Here is a 19,081-nt window from a genome sequence, read left to right as displayed (position 1 = left end):
TTACAGGATGAAAACAACAGTTTAAAGCTTTCAAGTTTGATTTGTATCTATTTAAACATTTTATTAGTTTAGCTATTCATGTATTGTTCCTTGAGTGAGAAAAGCAATGGGGAAATTCTTACATATTTTAAGGAAGAGGTAATTAAAAGAGAACCTTAGCCAGATTCCTACTGAGGTCAATGCAGGCTTAGCCTAATTAAAGTTTATAGAATTTGGCCTGTATTGTATTCAAACAGCAGATACTATTTTCTTATAGTCACAAGTTTGACATTATTTAATTATAGTTTCAGATAAAGGCATAAATAGAAAATAGAAAGGACACTCTATATTACTTGGTTGTTATTTTGTCAGTGATTTTTACTCTCACTATGGGCCATGAAAGGGAAATACTTGCTTACATTAGAGTCCTCAGAGGCCCATGAGAGTTCCATTTACATAGATCACTACAAAATGCAGCCTTGAGAGGATTAAACACACTAATAAGAACTAATTCACAGGCAAATATTAAGCCGCATCTATTGAAAAGTAACACATTCAATACCTGATTTGCATGGACAGTTAGTGAAATCACCAGTTAACTAGCGCTTCACTGAACCCTCACATTATGTAAAATGCATCCACTAACAAGAACTAAAGATCCCAACAAGGGTTGCAGGCATGAAGATAACCTTAAGCGAGTTCTGTGTTTTCCACAGATTCAAAAGATTATCTAAATAATTACCTACTTTTTCCTGTCAAAATTGTGTTCTACTTATTCCAGAAAGGTAATTTGCTTTAAAAGTTTCAGTGAACAGGCAAACTTTTTATTTACATAGCTCCTAACAAAAACACTTTCAGCACAAAACTTCCTCTCCATTTGTTCCTCAATCAACTAAAGATAAAACAAGCACAACCCTGGGCAGAACCTAGAAATCTTCAGAGATTCTCTTCTTTGACCACTGTCTGCCTCAGTGACATTTTTTTAGCTTACATCTAAGAACTTTCCTTTCCAAAACTTTATCCATATTAGGGGGAAATTTCCCTGTTCCAAACTATAATGTCAGGATCCCCCAGAGGGAAAAAAAGAAGTGGCCTTTGTACTGTTTTAAGGAAAAGAAGGGTTAATACCCTCCTCAAAAACTGATGGGCAACACTTTAAGTACAACATTTCTGTCTCATTTGAAATAGCTTAAAATAAGGCTGAAACAGCTGAAAATAGCCCTGAGATCATGAGCAAACCTGGACAATTTGATGCATATTTGAATAGCTTGGAAGCAGGCCATGAACAGGAGGACCATAAGCATCTTTCACTCTGTGATGACATGGCACTGCTCTCCTATTCCAGGAGTGGCCTCGGCAAGCAACTATACACACTGGCCAGCAATTACTGTCAGAAAAGACTATTCATGCCAAAGCCGCAATCATTGTGTTTGGCAAACATCCTTCCACGTTCACATGGGTAATGGTAAATACTCAATTCAGGAGATTAACTCAATAGTTATCCAGGGCAGAGTTAACAAATACTTTGGCAGGCATATCACAACAGGGTCAGACTGAAAATGAGCTATAACGGAAGATTCATTCAGGGCAACAAAGGTGGGTACTCACCTGTGACACTCCTCTATAACCTGCACTGTAATCACTACTACTTACAGTGATCTCCTTCCTCACCAACCCTTCCCCCCGAGCCCTCCTGGAATCTGTGTCCATGATTACACATTCCCAACACATCCATACATTATTTGCAGAACACTAGCCTGAGTTCATCCATTCTTTTGCAGGTGTTGATCTCTGCCACAAACCTTTATCTAATAGGCAGATGTAGGCCTGACTTCTCCTGGTTCCCCAAAGAACACACATACCATTACTATTTAGTGATTGGGCGCCAGTTCCTACTCCTTGGAAGCCCATGCCATGATGCAGCAGCCCGTGTTACCATTCCTTGGCCATGTTTTCCACCAAGTAACACACACTGAAGATTTTGATACCTGGCTGTTTTCTTACTGTTGACCTTAAGACCCATTCTCAAAGTAGATGATTTCAGTCCATGTGGACATGCTAACTAATAACCTAGACAGATGCTTTTTAAAACAAGACTCTCTCTCCACTATAATTCAGCAACCCAAGGTCATAGCCAAATTCCACAGCTTGACACTATCTAGATATGTCTCACCTAAAGTTCAAATATGCAGTGTTCTGGCCAGAATGTTCTGTTCTCCAACTATCTTACACTATTACTTCCACATTAGACTTCCTTCTCAAATTTTACTAAGATCACCAATGTCTTGTCCTTCTTATTCTTGTTCTTTGTTTTGTGTGTGTGTGTTTTTTTTGTTGTTGTTGTTGTTGTTATTTTGGTCCCTATCTTTTTCAGGCCACTCCGATTACTCTTAAAATTCTTTCTTCCTTTTGCTCTGGTGAGCGACCACTCTCTTGGTTTTACTCTTAGCTTTCTAGCAGTTCTTCTCAGAAGCTAGCACATGTTCCTCTACCCCACCTGTCAATGCTAGAGACAACTGGGACCCACTCGTTAACTTTCTTTTTCTCTTCTCTTTCTCTCTACAAACATAATTTAGGAGTTCTAGAGACATATCCAATTACTGTTCCAAAATCCCACCTGGAGATATAATATGTATGTCAAAGTTAACACAAGTCACACAGAATCCTGCTTTACCATTAGAAACCATTCCTTTCCTGTTCATCCTTCTTTTAGTAAATGGCATGACCTCCACCAAATTGAAAAGGCTAAACACTGCACCTCTAGGTTTTCCTTGATTATAATATTTCTTTTTTTTTCCAATCTACTTAGCAATTCATTTTTCAAATAGTTATTGAGCAACTAGTTATTGAGTGTACTAGGCACTGTTCTACTGGAAAATGATAATAAATATACTTAAAAAAAAAAAACTGTGCCCTCATGCAAGTAAAATTCCAGGGACAGAAAACAAAAAATTAAAAAAAAAAATGTATGGATTGCCAGATGGTGATAAATTGTGAGAAGAATGAATAAGGTAGGCACAGGGTTAGGAAAGGTGGTGTAGTGCAGGCAGATACAATTTTCAATAGAGCAACTGGGGAAGGCAAGACCACAAAGAAGACGGACACTCCTGTAGGAAGTAGGTGCAGGAGCAAGTAAGAGAATTCCAGGGAAAGTTCCAGCCACGCGAAGGTGCTGAGCCTGGGAGTGAGGCTGGCAACCCAAGGTCAACAGACAGCAAGAAGGCCAGTGTAGCTGGAGGACGCAAGGCAATGGGCCTTGACTGTGCAGGGCCTCACAGGCCACTGTTTGAGCTGAAACTCTAGGTGAGTCAAGAGACCACAGGAAGGTTTTATGTCGCTGAGTGACATTATCTAATGTATGTCTCAAATGGCTCCAGTGTAGCAACTAGATGCAGTGTGGATACAAAGGGACATGAATGGAAGTAGAAAGTTCAGTTAGTTGCCTTCTTGATATATCCCTATGTGTCAAAGAGATATCTTCTCTCTCGTCTCTTCTTACAAGGCATGACATATTATTTCTAAAAGGCCCCGTCTCCAAATATCATCGCACCTGGGACTGACGCTCAACACGTAAATTTCAAAAGAAAACAGACATTCAAGCCATAGTGTTCCCCTGTTAATCCTACCCTCCTGATTTGCTGTAATTCATCACTACTCCTAAGAACTTCATTGTCAGTGGTTCTCTCTCTTTTGTATGTGTGTTCAACTTTTCCTTTTCTTCTCGGTCTTTTCCCACTAATGTTTCACATGCTCAGGTCTCTAGCTGCTTACAGTTCCTTTCTAGGTACCATAACCATTCATTCTCTTTTCTTTTCCCATATAACTTACTGAAGAGCTGTCCACTACTCCAGTAGACACGTCACCTCATGTACAGGAGACAATGTGGTCTATGTTGCATCCTTTACATCCTACTGATCTTGCATTTACCAAAAACCACCAGCTACTTCTTTGGAGTAAAATGTAACAAATGCTTTTCCTCATAACAAATATTGCTGAACACTGTGTAATGAGTCCTGGTCTAAGAACTGTTGCCATCACATGTATATTTTCCTTTCTGTGGTATGTGATACTGTTCCTCCCTCCTGAAATACTCTCTTGCTATAGTTTTCATGACACATTTTTCCAGACTTTCTTCCCCTCTCTCTCTGGTCACTAGTTTTCCAATCTCCTTTGACTGAATTATTCCACACTGCTATCCTCTTCCTTGTTTTTTACTGTATTTACTCTTCCTTCCATAATCTCACCCTCACTCATGACGATAATTAACTTCTATGCAGTCCTTACTGGAACTTCTGTACTGGAACTTCCTCCAGTACAGATCTCTCTCCAGACTGTATGTCCTATTGCCTACTAGACACTTTCATTTGGATGATTTGTACTTAAGAGTAGCATGTCTAAAATTGAAATAATTCTCCCTACCTCTCAACCAGCTTCTTCTTGTGCAATCTCAATCCCCATAAGGGCACCACAGTATCCTAGTTTCCCAGGCAGGAAATTCAGAAATCACCAAGGTCTCTTCTCCCTCTCTATTATGCAGCACTCAACACAGGAGGCAAAAACAAAAGAACCTTCCAGCTTCCCTTAAGTCTACCTCTTAAATATCTCAAATGGAAACAAGAATCCCCTTAGAGTTGTCCTACCGGACCCACTAACTGAAACCCAGGGTTCCTGTATGTGTTTCTCTATTGCTGAAAAGTAGAAGGCAAGGTTGATCATGAAAAATAAGACAAGAGTGTCAATTTCTATATCCAAAAGCACATATGTTGTGCTCTGGAAGCAGCATGGAAAGTCCTCAGACTTGTTAGAGAAAGACATTAAATAATTTCTCCCCTTAAAACCAATAATGAGGGAGAACACCAGGCAGAGTCAATTTATTAAGGCATAAATTCCGAGTCTACTTACAAAGTCTCTCTGAAATTCTCATCAGAGTAGTAAATGAAAACTCAGGCGTAAGACTTAAAAATGAAGAGGGAACACTGAACAAAGATGTCTACCCCCTCCCTCCCACAGAAGTCTGTTGGAATGATAATAAGAAGGCACACAAGAAGATAAGTACGTGTCTGTGATGAAAGCAGTGATGGTGGATGGGGAATGGCTGGCAATCACTGAACCATAGATTTTAACAAGTTTCTCCAAGATGAACTATAAATGGAACTTGATTAAACTACTGCAGAGGAAGCTGAAGAGGCTACAGCATTCTGAGAAGAGCCCCAGAGAGGCTGCATATTTGGAGTTGGAAGAAAGAGTGAAAGTGGGCTGCAGGGGAAGCAACCACACTAATCTACATCTGACTACAGAGCAACTGGTTGAGGAGTTGAGTGGAAATGAATCTGCCTCTTTCCAGTTGGGAGGTGCTCACCAAACACACTGAAGGGGAAAGAGCTTTTTGTGTGAGGAATCCAAAGTTCATAGTCAAGTCGTCTTGTTTGGGCATCTAATAAAATGTGGGTTAGAAAATTCTGCCAATCTACTTCCCGTCTGGGTAGTCATCTATCCATTCATTCAATAAAAATTAACTGAGTGATATTTTCACTGAGCCTAAATGTTAAGAAGGAGCCAACCAAGTGAGGAGCTGGGGTAGAGAAATGCAGGGCTCTGAGAAAGGATTGAGCCTGGCATACTCAAAGAGAAGACCAATGTGGCTACAGCCTGATGAGTGGTAAACAGGAGGCAGGGATGAGATCACAGGAGGGCCTGTAGGTTGTGTAGAGTTTGCATTTTATTCTAAATGCAATGGTAAATCACTGAGGCTCTCAAGAAGAAAAGTAACACATTCTAATCTGAGTTTTTAAAAGTAGCTTAGATTACATACTAAGTTAATTATAGCATTTGGAAGAATTCATAGACATTGGTAAGATTATTAAGAAATATATGCCTGGGGCTGGGATGACACTCAGTGGTAGAGTGCTTGCCTAGCATATGTGGGGCACTAGGTTCAAGTGTCAGCACTGCATATAAATAAATTAAAAAAAAAAAATAAAGGTCCACTGACAACTAAAAAAAAAAGTTAAAAAAAAAATACAAGCCCAGATTATAATAAGTTGGGACCACTTGGAAGGCAGGCAGAAGAATAACACAAAAACTTTAAAAATCTTTTCAGTAGAAAAGAAGAAAGGGAAAGGGAAAATATGACATGTAAAAATATCAAAGAGACTAAAACAGTAATTATTGTTACTCTGGACAGAATAATAATGTCAACAAACAACAAATGGGGTAAGTGAAGCAACCCAAAGTACAAAAGCCTGAGATTTAAATAAAGAAAATATTCAGCAAATTTTTACAGATCAAAAAAGTCTATCAAAAAGTTACAAATGGCTAGGCACAGTGGTGCACATCTGTAATCCCAGTGGATCAGGAGGCTGAGGCAGGAGGATCACAAGTTCAAAGCCAGCCTCTGCAAAAGTAGGAACTAAGCTAAGCAACTCAGTGAGATCCTGTCTCTAAATAAAATACAAAATAGGGCTGGGGATGTGACTCAGTGGTTGAGTACCCCTGAGTTCAATCCCCAGTAACTCACAAAAAAAGAAGGGGGCAGGGCTGGGGTTGAGGCTCGGTGGGCATAATTACATATGTTTTTACAGTGTTGAGGTATGTTCCTACTATTCCTAGTTTTTCTAATGTTTTGCCTATCATGCATGAAGCACTGGGTTCGATCCTCAGCACCACATAAAAATAAATAAAATTTAAAAATTGTGTCCATCTACAATACACACACACATACACACACACACACATATAAAGTTATAAATGTAACTTGAGAGTATTATGTTAAACAAAATAAGTCAGACCTAGAAAGTCAAGGGTTGTACATTTCAATTATACACAGAAGCTACAGAGGAAAAAGGAAAAAAAAAATATGGGGGAGGGTGGTCTCATAAAAACAGAAGGGACACCGGTAGAGTAAAAGGACTAGGGGGGAGGAAGAAAGGAGGGAAAGAAGAGATACTAGGGAACAAAATTGACCAAATTATATTATTATAGTGTATGCTTTCATGAATCTATAATAATGAATCCCACTGTTATGTATAATCCTAATGCACAAATAAAAAGTTTTAAAAATATTTATCACAAACTGATTTTTTAAAAGTTATAGAAAGCTTGATTTTAAAATTTGGAAAAAAGTATACCAAGCAAACATGAATCCAAATAATATAGAGACATCAATCTTACCCCAACTTGAAAAAATTAAGGCAAAAATCACAAGGGACAAAAGAAGGATATTATATACTGTAAATTAAAATATATCAACAAGATCAATAAGACAGAATAATCACCAATATAAATACATCTAACAACATAGACTCAAAATACAGAAAGCAACAAATAATTGAACATGGAAACAGGAGGGGACTACCTTATCTTTCTCAGAACTTCATAGAGAAAAGAGATAAAACAAGCCAAAATGCAGAAAATTTGAGAAGCATGATTGAAAAGCTCAAACTAGTAAATACATATATACTTTTATATCTAATGGGGAATGTATTCCTTTCAAACAGAGTTTATAAAACTGACCTCATATTAGGCCTCTGGGGGAGCCCTCTCAAATCCCCCATCAATATATAAGTCCTTTCAATATAATGTGAAGAAATCAATTAAGACAAGAAGCTAAAACATGCTACATAGGATAAGATGAAATTACAAGTAAGAGAATAAAGAAGTGCTTAAAATCCAGAAGAGCTGAATGTGAACTTAAGAAATCAGTAAAAAGGAAACAAACACACAGAAGGGAGGAAGATGAGAGGGAGGAAAAAACTAATGAAACCTGAGGGGAAAACCAGTAGAATTACAAACAAAAAGGTTAAGAAAATAATCCAAATCCTAATTCTTTGTAAAAGATTAATATAACAAACTCCTGCCAAGATTAATAAGGGAAAATAAAGGTAATAAGAAGCAAGTAAAATACAAAATGAAGATCAAGAAAACAATTGTATGGTACTTTAAAACTATGAAATAACATCATGAGAAGCTAGAATGAATCTAAAATGAATTTTAAAATGCATATATTAAGTATACAGAGTGCTAAAACTGAGACGATGGGCATAATTACATATTGCTTTTACAGTGTTGAGGTTTGTTCCTACTATTTCTAGTTTTTCTAATGTTTTGCTACTAATGAAAATTTAAACACTCCTACACAGCTCTTCTCAGCAGTGAAATGGCAGACACACTGAAATATCATAGGTTCAGCAATCTGAAGATCCAGCAGTTCCATTCCTGGGTTTCCCTCCTATAGAAAGCTTCTCCGTGTATGTGAGGATGTTCACTATAGTGCTTCAGGGATAAAGGATAGATGGAAAAACCTGGGGTCCTCCACTAGGAGAGACTCAGTAAAACACAACACACACACACACACACACACACACACACACACACACACCACTACATTATATATTTTGCAAGATATTATAGTCATGGCTTCTGAAAAACTGATGAGGTTTCATCTCCCTGCAATTATAAGATCAAGTTGTACAGTAACTGAAGATCCTCACCCCCTGTGCTTTTAGAAGGGTTTATATAAAATTCAGATACCCTGATACTTTCCTTTTGTTCAATGATTTCCTCACTTCAATAAAACAAAATTTTTTTTAGGATCTAGAAGGTCAAAAACTCATCATTTAAGGTAAAAATAAGAGCTATTTTTTCAAATATAGTGTTCAAAGCTGAATTCTTTTTTCTTGGTTCTTTTTAGGTATACATGACAATAGGATTTATTTTGACATAATTATAAAAGTGGGGAATTCTAGAATTGTTCTAATTCAGTCCCTAGAACTTCTCCTTCCCCTTTCTTCCTCCCTCCTCCTGTTCTCCTGTTCCCTTACCTCTATGCTACTGATCTTTCTGCTATTTACTTATAGTTTTTTTTTTTTTATTAGTGTTGTGTGGATGTACATTGTGGTGAGATTCACTGTGATTTATTCATAAATGTACATAGGAAAATTAGGTCAGATTCATTCCATTGTCTTTCCCTACACCATCCTTCCTCCCTTGCCTCCATTCTCCCTTGTCTGTTCCACTGGTCTTTCTTCTATCCTTTTTTTTTTTTAATCTCCCTCTCCTTATTTTGGATTAGGTTCTACATATCAGAGAAAACACTCTCCAGTTCTATCCATTTACTATCAAATATCATAAAGTTATTCTTTTTAATATATTTTATTATGTATATATACCACATTTTCTTTATCTATTCATCTGTTAAAGGGCATGTAGGTTGGGCATCATAGCTATTGTGAATTGTGCTGCTATAAACACTGATGTAGCTGCTTCACCTAAATATGCTGATTTTTTTTTTGAGAGAGAGAGAGAGAGAGAGAGAGAGAGAATTTTTTAATATTTATTTTTAGTTTTCAGTGGACACAACATCTTTATTTTATTTTTATGTGGTGCTGAGGATCAAACCCAGTGCCCTGCGCATGCCAGGCAAGCGCGCTACCACTTGAGTCACATCCCCAGCCCATTATGCTGATTTTAAATCAATATATACTTTCCATCTGTTCAGCTGGGTCATATGGTAGTTCTATTTCTAGTTTTCTGAGGAATCTCCCTATTGTTTTCCAGAGTGGTTGCATCAATTTGCACTCCCACCAACAATGAATGACTGCACCTTTTTCCCCACATCCTACCAACATTTATTGTTATTTGTATTTTTAACAATTGCCATTCTGACTGGAGTGATGTGAAATCTCAGTGTAGTTTTAATTTGCATTTCTCCAACTGCTAAAGATGTTGAACATTTTTTCATATATTTGTTGACAGTTTGTATTTCTTCTTTTGAGAAGTGTCTGTTTAGTTGATAGTTCCTTTGCCCATTTATTGATTGGGTTATATTAATGGCCTATGTAAGGAGCAGGTGGCAAAGATTTTCTCCCATCCTGTTGGCTCTCTCTTCACACTCTTGATTGTTTCCTTTGTTGTAAAGAAGCTTTTTCAATTTGATACAATCCCATTCATTGATTCTTGATTTTACTTCTTATGCTTTAGGAGTCTTGTTAAGGAAGTCAGTTACTGAGCCAACATGTTGGAATGTTAGACCTACATTTTCTGCTAGCAGGTGCAGAGTTTCTGATCTAATTCTAGGTCTTTGATCCACTTTCAGCTGAGTTTTGTGCAGTGCTAAAGGGGTTAAATTTCATTCTACTACATATGGATTTCCAGTTTTCCCAGCACCATTTGTTCAAAAGGCTATCTTTTCTCCAGTGTATGTTTTTGGCACTTTTGTCTAGTATGAGATAACTGTATTTATATAGACTTATCTTTCTGTTTTCTATTCTGTTTCATTTGTCTTCATGCCTGTTTTGGTGGTAATACCGTGTTGTTTTTTTACTGTAGCTCTGTAGTGTAATTTGTGATCTGGTATGTGTGATGCCTCCTGCTTCACTTTTCTTGCTAAGGATTGCTTTGGCTATTCTAGGCCTCTTATTTTTCAAATACATTTCATAACTGCTTTTTCTCATTCTGTGAAGAACACCAATGGAATTTTAATAGCAATAGCACTGAATCTATGTAGTGCTTTTGGTAATATGACCATTTAACAATATTAATTTTGCCTATCTAAGAACATGGAAGGTCTTTCCATCTTCTAAGGTCTCTTTCAATTTCTTTCTTTAATATTCTATAGTTTTCATTGTAGAGGTCCTTCATCTCTTTTGTTAAATTGATTCCCAAGTGTTTTTTGTTTGTTTGTTTGTTTGTTTGTTTGTTTGTTTTTTAGTCTATCGTGAATGTGATAGTTTTCCTAATTTCTTTTTCAGCAGATTCCTCGTTGGATTATTAGAACACAATTGAGTTATACATGTTGGTCTTGTTTCCTGCAACTTTGCTGAATTATTTATAAGCTTTAGAAGTCTTCTGGTGAAGTTTTTGGGTCTTGTAAATATATGATCATGTTATCAGCAAACAGATAACTTGAACTCTTCTTTTCCTATTCATATCCCTTTAACCTGTTCCTCTTAAACCTAAATTCTTACCCTTGTTTCAAAAAAAAAAAAAAAAAAAAACCTGCAGGCTTCCTCATGTTAGCTAATAGAAATTCATTTCCTTCTTTCTAAGGCAAAATCCTTATAATCATTCTGACTTCTCTTTTTCCCATGCTGCATATTTGACTGATTAGCAAATCAACCCTGCCTTCAAAATCTTATGTAGAATCTGATGATTTTGCACTACCTCCTCTGCTACCACCCTGGCCTGAGTCATCTTGGTCTCTTGCCAAGATGAATACAAGAGCCTTCTGATTGACCTCCCTGTTTTTCCCTTACCACAAAGTCAGAATTAAGACTTGTCATGTCACTCCTCTGCTCAAAACTTTGCAAGGCTCCCCATTCCACTAAGGGTAAAAGCTGAAGTCCTTACTATGATTCAAAGACCCTATATGATCTCTAAGCCCCTCTCCCTTCTCTCCCCTGGGCTTACTCTGCTTCATCCACCCAGGACTCCTTGGCTGGTGGGCAAACACTCCAGGTATACTCCTGTCTCAGAGTCTTTGAGCACATATTACATGACTTGCTTCCATGCCTCCTTTGGTCTTCAATTAAATGTTACCTTCTATGTCATTCATACCTGATTATCTGAGTGAGAACTGTGACCTCTCTAGGCTCCCATTCTCTCTGATCACGGGCGTTCTTCATTCTTATTCTGCTCTACTTTATCTAATTTATCACTTTCTAAAATATTATAAAAATACACTAATTATGTTTATTATTTTTTGTCTCTCCTCCTTGCTAGAATGTAAGCTAGGTGAGGGAATTGGTCTTTATTTTGTTCATTGATTACACCAACCACCTAGAATGGGAACTGACTTGGAGTGAAAACTCCATGTTTTTGTTGAATTAATGGATGAATGGAAGAATGGGGAGTGGTTTAGAACAAGTGGGCAGCAAGACCAAAATCAAGACTGTGAGGTAAAAAGGGAGAAAGAAGGTGTGGAATCAAAAAAGCAGTGGAGAGTCTAGAGCTGCTGAATGAAACCAGGACAGAATTCTGAGAAGATAAAATACAGAACATCAGAAATGCAGAAGAACTAATTGTAAAGAGAGGTGAGAAACAGAAGCCAGAGATCAGTACCTGGGAAAACAGTCCAAGAACAGGAGTTTGGAGGAAGGAAGTCACATCAATCTCTCAGATGCAGGCATCTGGCTAGAACCAGTGGTGGGCCAGCTACACAAACTGAAGGTTCTGTTTCTTCTCTATTGTATACCATTTTTGCATCCACTATTTTGCTCTTTTGAAAGTGTTCTCAGTTTTTATTTTTAAAAATTCAAGAGTTTTCTTATGCAAGTGGCTCTCAAGGTATGATTAGGGAACCATTGTGGGATCCTGACACTATTTCAGGTAGTTCTCAGATCAAAAATGTTACTACTGCTACTACTATTTTATAGAAATATATACACGTATATATTTTCACTCTATCTCATGAGTACACACAGGGGCACCCCCAGAGGCCACATATTGGGTAAAAACACAATAGACTAAATCCAGAATCAGACATGAGACTCTATCTCCAATTTGATTCAATCCGACACTAAAGAGATTTCCAAAAACATAAAAGCAATGTTATTCCTCTAACTGAATTTTGTCTGAACCATATAGTTATTTTTTCACAAAAAATCATTTGTTAACAATTTGTAATTGTTATTTTAAAGTGAATAGATTTTCTGAAAATTCACAGTTTCAATTGCTAAAATAGTGAATAGAGATAATAAATTCAACCGTACAAAAGTTTTGTAGTCCTCAATAATTTTAAAGGTGTTCTAAGACCAAAAAGTTTAAGAAGCATTGGTCTATATTAGCATTGACTTTTTAATTGCAAAAATAGAATCAAATTGTACCTAATGTTTACACTTTTCACTTGCCAATATAGCTTAGGCAATAATAGTTAAGAACAACAGCCACCATGAATCCTTACTGCGCATGAAGCCCTATGTCAAGTGTTTTGTATGCATTGTTCCACTTAATCCCTACACCATTGCTAAGAGTACTAAACCAGCACCGTGGGCCCTTTTGATGCAGGTGATTGACCATTCTCTCATGAGTGCTCACTACCCGTGTGACCCTGAGCGAGTACCAGAGAATTAAGAGTTTACATTTGTACAGCACTTACAACAATGTCTGGAACACAGTAAATACTACAGAAATGTTTGCCAGCATTTAGACGATGTTTAAAACTCTGAAACTGGATGTAGTTGCCCTGGATTGACCAGGGAACACTTCAAATTTTGGAAATTGAGAAGATGTGGAGACTAAGATTTTTGGAGAAGTAAAATAGCATAGCTTCCTAGAATAAAGTGGATAAATGATTCAAAAAGGGAGTGAGAACCTATATCAAATAGTAGGCCAGGATATGGAAAAAAGTAGTCCTACAGAGAAAGTGAAACAGGAAAGAAGCAAATGGCTCAGAGATCTGAAAAAAAAATGCAAAAAGCAAGGGAAACTGACTTTTAAAGGACCTGTAGATTTTAGGCAAAGAAGGCAAACAATGAGCCAGAAGCAGGCTGGAGGAGCTCGGGAGACTGCTATCCCACATCAGACTCTTTCTCAGTCCTTTCACCAGGACCCCCACAAAACCTCCATGTGATTTACTCTTCTTGCCTTGTGATGCCTCTTTAGGGAATCCCATCTGGGCAAAAGCCTCCTCCTGGCAACCAGGCTAGATAAGTCTTGGGCTGCTTTGGAGGCCAGTACCTGTACTAGGAGAAGTTCAGACCATACGTGTATAAAAACCCAATGTCTGCCTGGAAACATATCTGCTTACCTCAGTATTCCCTAGACCAGTGGATCTTAATGGGAATGGATTTCCCCCCACAACCACAGACATTTAGCAATGTCTGAAGACAACTGGGAAGTAGCAGAGCCATGGGTTACTATTGGCATCTAGTAGGTACAGGCCAGGGATGCTGCTAAACAGCCTACAATGTGCAGAAGAGCCGCCCACAACAAGTGGAAAGTCAGTAGTGTTGTAGCTGAGAAACCCTGCTCTAGACAAAATGACTGGAGCTTTTGGGTTCTTTCATAGGGACTAACTATTCCATCCATACCAGCTAATCCATAGCTGGTCTGATATGGAATGACCATAGTCTTCAGCCTTATGAATTCCATTTCGAACTACTCAAATAGGCTAGGGAAAGATACAGGAAAACTTGAAGCTACCTAACTGGTATGAGTTAAAAGGCAAAATAAATAAATAAATAAAAGTTGTATTCCAAATGTTAAGAAGGCAAAATCACCAAAAATGAGAAGAAACAAACTTTTCCTTACATTTAAAAAAGTAGAAAATGTAGTGTTCACTTCATTTTGAATAATCAACATCACCGGAAGTTTAAAAGCCAACATGCTTTCCTAGTTTTGCCCAGTGCCAGCAGTAAAGTACTTCAAGATTTTTGATAGCAAATGAAAGCTAATTAAAGTGCTTTTTTTTAACATCTATGGTTTCCAAAATGATTAATGTATTGCTTTAGAAAATGAGAAGATGTTAATCCAGACACTATGGACTCAATGTGTGATGACATTATCAATATTTTATGGACAATATTAATACTTTATTTGAGCCATAGTATAGTCCTGAGTCATAGAAATGTAGGAAATTATGTACAGCCACCTTCCCAGAATCCCCTTTCCTCTCTTTCAGAGTATCTCACCAACTAATGGTTTGACCTTCCTTAAGTGGTTTCCAGAGAAGTTTTTTTAAATGCAACTGCTTTCTACATGGAAGGCATCTAACTCTTGAATTTCCATTTCCACTTTAAAATCTGCTCTAGGAAATTTTAAGTCAATGTACATGGAGAGAGGATGGTTGTGTCTTTTTTTTTAATAATTTTTTAGTTTTAGATGGACACAATATCTTTTATTTATTTATTTGTTTGTTTGTTTGTGTATGTGGTGCTGAGGGTTGAACCCAGGGCCTCATACGTGCAACGCAAGTGCTCTACCACTGAGCTACAACCCCATCCCGAGTATGACTGTGTCTTAATGAAAAATTAGATCCTTGTGCTGAACACTTTATCAGCAGGCTGCCTGTAATCCATTGTGCTATTTATCAGAGGAAGTTTTACAGCACAATGGTTCATGTGCATCTTGCTACAGGAGTGAACCCTCTGTGAAGCGTGGCCCGCAACCTGAGCAGAGTCAGAATGTCAGGCCTGACTGGGAGGCTCACACAGCTGCAGCTTCTACAGGGAGACCACTCTCTGCTTCTGTTTGGGGTGCGAGGATTGACAGAAGGAGTGGCAGAAGGAAAGAATACTTTGAATAGTTTTCTTCAAAACATATCATCATGTCTGACAGTGTCTCTCACTAGACTGTCACAACAGCAGGGGCCACATCTACTGGATACTCCAAAGAGAAAAGGCAACATGTATTGGTATTTTAGAAATATGACAGGATGTTTTAGAAATGGAATAAAAGAAGAACACAAATCAATATAGACACAAACAAGCATAAAATATGCATGCATTTGCATGCACACAGAGATAGAAAAAGCTAGAGGTTACTTCATTGAATGACTGATTCATTCAAGAAAAACAAGACAGTTTGAGGTGAACAGCATTGCCACTTACCCTGGTCTAATCATTGCACATTGTATACATGTACTAAAATATCACACTGTACCTCATAAATATGTACACTTATGTTGAGAGCCACAGCCGAAGGGGGCCCAGCAAACTTCCAGCTGCCAGCTGATTGGCTCTTCTGTGGTGATGCTCACTGGGCTGTTTCCCCGCTCTTTCAGACCATGGAGCTTCTCATTGGGGGACTCTTTTGGCTCTGCCCACGCGACCCAGCCAATCGGCCTCAAGAGCGGGAGGAGTGGGGGTTGAGAGGCTCGCCAGAAGCCGGTGGTGGCAGTTGGGCTCTGAGGGAATTTCTGAAGAGCTCGTGTGGTGCAGTGTGTGTGTTCTAAAAATAAAGTTTGTTTCTGCTTGATAAGTGGCTCGTGAATTGTGCCCAGCCAGACTGCAGCATTTGGTGGCCTGTACCGTGATCAAACCCACGACCATCTTTTAAACAATTTTGCTCATCATTTGTCATTACTCATATAATAGGAATCCCATACAATCCACAGGGACAAGGCATAGTTAAAAGAGCTCATCAAACTATTAAAATGTACTTATTAAAGCAAAAAGAGGGAATTGGAAAGGGGTATATATCCCCCAATGATAAACTTAAAATAACCCTTTTTACTCTAAACTTTTTCATTTTGGATTTATCAGGGCTTAGTGCTGAGGAAAGACATATGTGTCCAAAAAATGTACATAAGCCCAAGGTACTTTGGAAGGATATTCTAACAGGACAATGGAAAGGTTCTGACCCAGTGATTGTCTGGAGTTGGGGGTCTGTTTGTGTGTTTCCACAGGGAGAACAGCAGCCGATTTGGATTCCAGAGAGATTAACTAAAGCGATTTCTACAGACCAAAAAGAAGATGATTTGGCTCAAATCCATAAAAGCTGATATCCAGAACTCCAGTTTGCCTATCCTTACATCTGCGACAGTGGTTCTCCCACACCTGGAGGCTAATGAAACCAGGATGCTTTTTTCAATATCTATGTTATTATTGCCCTTTCCCACATCATAAAGTTCTATTTTGTTTTTTGAGCTCATACAGACCTAGGTTAATGTTTTGCTGATCAGTTCTATTTTTTAACTATGGAGTTTTTAAACATTGCAATGGAGATTTCACCTGTAAAAAGTTACAAGGCCTTTACTATTATGTTATGTGTTGTATGTATTATATTATGTGTACACACTTGTGTTTTGTGTTGTATGTTTGTATGTGCATATGTCCATATATCATATATGATGAGCGCTCATGAAAAAATGGATCCAAATATTTTTTTTTCTTATTCATGTGATTTAAATGGTTTAATTTAAATTGGATAAACAGGTGTTGAGGATTGTTTTAATATGTGAACAAAAAAGGAGGTTAACAGATCTGTTCGTTTACTTTCACCTTTCCTTTTCATTATATTTAATAATTCTGTTCAGGATAATGCAAATTATTCAGAAAATTGTTTTCTTTTAGTGCCTGCTGGAATGTTACATAATTTTTTCTTTAGCCATTATTGCCAGAATTCCTATCTTCATCCCAGTGCCAGTGAAGACAAAGATAAAACCAATCTACAGCTTCTGCAATAGCTATCACTGAACTGCTTGCAGAACTTGCCTAGACTATGTATCACTTGTATGCATTGTGAACTATCTGTTGGTGCAGCGACTTGTGGTAGTGCTGGGGTATTTTTGCTGATGGTGTCATCGGTGGTACAATTTTTCCAAAAGGAGCCATCAATTGGCTTGGTGTATCCTCCTCCCTTCTGCTTGTGATGGTCATTCAGCTAAAATTTGGGGGCCAACAGAGGTGAGGCAAAGAACCTCACCCCCTCACTGGTACAAAGGCCTTTCCACAGGTGTGGCTGTATGCTGGACCGGTAGTCAGTGACGGGTAAGATCCAATTGCAATGGTACCAACCTAAGACAGGAGGCTGACGCCTTGAGGTCAGCTCATCCGATGATGGGTAAGACCATATGTAGTATTGGACAACCTAAGGCAGGCACGGTCCCTAAGTCACATGCTTGTTGTTTAAACAGAGAAGTGGACACTTATTTATCAAATAAAAATAAAAATACATTTAAAAATTTTTTTAATTAAAAGAAGAAAGATATTAGAATTATCCCAAGATGTCTATCAGGCAAACAGGCAAGTAAATTATAGAACAGCTTAAAAAATAGAGGGAGAATATTTTAAGTATGCCTATTATATGCCAAGTGTTTTCACATTATCTTATTCTATTCTCCCTATCAATTGCTCTTTTAGATAAGAATCATCATCTCCAATTTATGGAAGACCAAATAAAAAGGGCATAAAAGGCACCTAAATTTCCCTGAGACTCAAAGCCAGTAAAAAAGCAAAGCTGAGATTCATATCCAGGTTTTTTGACTCTCTGCCCAGTGTTTTTTTCACTGCATCCCATACTTTCTCCCAAAACCCATATTTGGACTAGGTCAATAAACAGAATTATAAAGTTATGTTAAATAAAAAACAAAACAGAAGATACATGGTAGATAGATATATTGATTTTAATCCTGAAATTTTATATGTATATACTGAAAATGATAAGCAGAATGAGACTGATAGAAATAACAGAAATTAAAGTAATCAGAGCTTGGTTTTTCTCTGAGCTTGTTTAAGGATAAAACAAATAAAATCACAAATATTTGATCCTTTCATGTATGCCTGCTATTCTAAGTTAATAAGGTTAAAAAGAGGTAATAAGAAAGGTGGACTGTGATTGTACAAGATTGAGAGAAACATCTTGTCCATCATAAAGTTCCCAGCTCCTGCAGAGCCAAAGTGGCTGCACCGTTTCTTAGTTATATCAAGGGATGGATATATCAAGGGATTTCACTTTGAGAGCAAGTTTATATTTGCAGAAATCTTTTTCTTAAAATTAGCTCATATGCTATATAACATTCTTTAAATTCTTTCTTCAATGAAAAGAATTTAGTTCTGAGTGAGCATATATCATCTTCATAATCTTCCTCCTCTTGATGCTTTCCTCAGATTTGGGGGTCACACTGCTGCTTAACAGAGTGGGAAGACCCAAGCGTGGTTCTCACCTGGGCCTTCATATTGTGCTGTAACTTGAAGAAATAACTAGGGAGGGCCTTGAGCACAAGTTTCCTCTTCCAAAGAGTATCTAAAAATTCCCATGAGACACTGCCCTTCCAGAGACAAGCTGAGAAAAGGCTCACTGATTTGCACAGTCGTATGTGCAAGATGCCACTTTAATCTCACCCCATGGACAGAATTAGAGGATCTAAGTCTTCTAATTCAGGAACACAGTAGAAGGATGACATGTTGATCTAGGCTTTCTGAGATTGTTTTTTTAAAAGGGAAATGGCTTAGAAATACCAGTGTCAGTTTCTTTGAGGAAAGTTTTTCTTTCTAACAACAACAAAATGGAAGTAAAGTTCTTTAACTTCTTTCCCTTAAAACTAGTTTTGTTTTCAATAACCTCCCTAGATTATCTTTTGTTCTCAAACTTTTACCTACTTTCATTTTTCTTGATTCTTATGTTGACTACAAGTAATAAAGTGCCCTGATTTTCAAGAATATAG

The 19,081-nt window shown here is 37.7% G+C and overlaps 1 protein-coding gene across 4 annotated transcripts in view; it reads right to left on the bottom strand.

Moving 5' to 3' along the window:
* The window catches only part of St7 (suppression of tumorigenicity 7), a 262,405-nt gene that overhangs the window by 68,516 nt on the left and 174,808 nt on the right, over positions 1 to 19,081 (bottom strand). The gene's annotated exons all lie outside the window — the stretch shown is intronic.

The sequence above is a fragment of the Callospermophilus lateralis genome, chromosome 1 (genome assembly GCF_048772815.1).
Source record: "Callospermophilus lateralis isolate mCalLat2 chromosome 1, mCalLat2.hap1, whole genome shotgun sequence".
NCBI lineage: Eukaryota > Metazoa > Chordata > Mammalia > Rodentia > Sciuridae > Callospermophilus > Callospermophilus lateralis.
Note: the sequence above shows the minus strand (reverse complement) of the source record. Positions and strands in the feature narration are given on the sequence as shown.